Below are 2,931 nucleotides of genomic sequence, written 5' to 3' on the forward strand. Positions count from 1 at the left end.
AGGAGCTGCTCTAAAAGCTGTACCGCCACCTGCTACTTCAACAACTCTTTTCTTCCTTTGGTCCTCCAGAGCAGAACTACCACTTTCAATGTTCAAATGTACAAACACACCATCCTGATTGTGGTGACGCTTCTTTTTCCGGGAGGCTGCTTCCTTGATTTCCGGCGAAAATATTTCTAAAATATTACACAGTATGCGCTTTACAAAAATTTGTAAAGTAAAAATTATTCATTGGATAAAAAACACGGTTAAAATATTTAAATCTAAAATAAGCGAAACAAATGCACACAACAGACTCAGCCAAGTCAGTGTATATAAAACAAAAAAATAATTCAAAATGTTAAAAGTAGGGTATGAAAAACTGAATATAGCATTGCTGCTGTTTTGACAGGATTTATGTGGTATATTAGCAATCAGATGTTTCTAATGGGCTGTTTGCAGGTCTAGAGCAGACAGGTGTAAGATAATACCAAAGTGGAAAGAAATCAACAGTGACCTAAAGAAGCAATTGTTGCTGCCCATCAAACTGGGAACTCAGTGTCAAAACGAAAAACTTCGGTTATAAGGCCATTTCCAAACAGCCACATTGAGGCCATTAATGGGATTCCATTGTGAGTCTTCCCAGACATCCCAGCAAATTCACCCCAATGTTAGTTGGTAAAAGAAAAAAAACGAGAGCTGCTCAGACTCCATGGGTTGCTCGTAGCATGTTAAATAGTAATGTTCTTGACTGTACAATTACAAAAGAACTAAATAAGTATGGCTTCTCTTCTCTTCTCTTCTCTTCTCTTCTCTTAAAACAGGGCAGCATAACTTACATTTACAAACTGGCTTCTGAATGAACGACAAGACTTCTTGAACATCATCCTTTAGACAGATTAAACCAAATGCACAGCACCATGTTTGACATAAACCGAATATAGCATCTCTACTCAAACTTCTCATATCATCTGTCAAGCATGGGGTTGGAGGATAAATGATTTACCCACTGAATTAAAAATTAAAAATTCTTCTATTTGTTTTGAAGCCACAGAACCTGGGCATCTTACAATTACCGAGTCGGCCATGAATGCCTCTGTATACCAATGTATTAAGCCAGATCGCAGGCCAGGCAATTCACCACAATATTTCAATTTAGTTCATTTATATAGCCCCTGTTTACATTATGTCGTCTCAAGGCACTTTACTCAGTTCAGTTGAATCATTCAGATTCCAAGTCAAGTCCAAACATTCCAATTGATCCTAGTTGTCAAACAATGCAGTCAGTTTAGTTTGCTATTTAAATTGCTCAAGACGTTTTCTATCTATAGGCTGCGTTCGCCTTTTATTGGGTTCTGGTATATGTTTAGCTACTGTGTGAAGATCTGACAGTTCTTGGTTCATTATAAAGCTCAAAGACAATCTAGAAAATCTAGTTTTGTGAATAATTCCAATTTTAATCCATCCATCCATCCATCCATCCAAGGCTGAATTGTATGAATCCAGCCACCCTGTAGTGGCAGCTTACTTTAGCCACCTGTATAGCTTTGTTTGTTGACTCAGCTTTTTCTTCACCGTGACAGACCAACCAAAGCCACCCCCACATTACTGCAGATGAGGCTCTGATCCATCTCTTGTTCCATTCCACCATCACTTGTGAGTAAGACACCAAGATACTGGAACTCCTCCACTTATAGCAGAGACTGACACCCGACGTGGAGTGGTCCACCTTTTTCTTGTTATGAATAGGTGTACTGTCCTATTATTATTATTTTTTGGGGATAATAACAAACCTGTTTTAAAGAAAATCTAATTCTTATTTTTACTGTTGTATAGACATGTATATAATTGATCTTAAATACTGATGTATAACCTTATGTGAACACTGTTTTGTCAGAATCAGCTTTATTCGGCAAGTTTGTGCACACAAACAAAGAATTTGACTTTGGCTCCACTTTGCGCTTAACCAAGACATTTAAATATAAAAATATAAAAAGAATTGTTGCGTAATAAAATTTTTGTTGTTTTCTTGTAAATACGTGCACTCCCGTTCAAACATTTTCGATACACTTTCTCACTTAATGGGTCTCTTTATTTTCATGACTATTTACATTGTGGATTCTCACCAAAGGCAACAAAACTGTGAATGAACACACTTGGAATTATACCGTAAACAAAAAGTGTGAAATAACTACTACTTTAAGGAATCTAAAATATAAAACAAAAGTTAAGTATAATTTTATGTTTGCTACATAATTCCATATGTGTTCATTCTCATTTTTGATGCGTTCAGTGAGAATCTACGTACAATGTAAATATTACATGCACATATTGTTACATGTACAAAAGGTTGAATTAGTACAAATATGTGTAGTATTTATACCCTTTTCATCTTGATCTAATTTATTATACCTATTAGGCTGTGTATTTCTTATTAGAGTGTGTAATCTGCTGTATGTTATTTACAGCCAGAGGTTTTCTTTCACTTCTGTGGTAATACTGCACAACATGTAGTCTAAAGGACAAAAAAAAATCATATTTTCAGTCATACTGTGTTAACTATTTAACAGTATATCGTTGTGAATTTTTTAATAGTTTGTATATTAAACAAATGTATCATACTCCAGCTTCCTCCCACAGTCCTAAGACATGCCTGTTAGGTTAATTGGTTACTCTAAATTGCCCTTAGGTGTATGAATGAGTGTGTGCATGGTTGTTTGTGTGTTGCCCTGCGATGGACTGGTGACCTGTCCAGGGTGTACCCCGCCTCTCGCCCATAGACTGCTGGAGATAGGCACCAGCTCCCCCGCGACCCACTATGGAATAAGCGGTAGAAAATGACTGACTGACTGACAAACGTATCATTAAAATCACTGTTCTAAGTCGTTGTTTAATACAAAAACACAAAGTGTAGGTCCGCTCCGTACCGATAGGGGGCAGACGATGAGAATT

The sequence above is a fragment of the Girardinichthys multiradiatus genome, chromosome 9 (assembly GCF_021462225.1).
Source record: "Girardinichthys multiradiatus isolate DD_20200921_A chromosome 9, DD_fGirMul_XY1, whole genome shotgun sequence".
Taxonomy (NCBI): Eukaryota; Metazoa; Chordata; class Actinopteri; order Cyprinodontiformes; family Goodeidae; genus Girardinichthys; species Girardinichthys multiradiatus.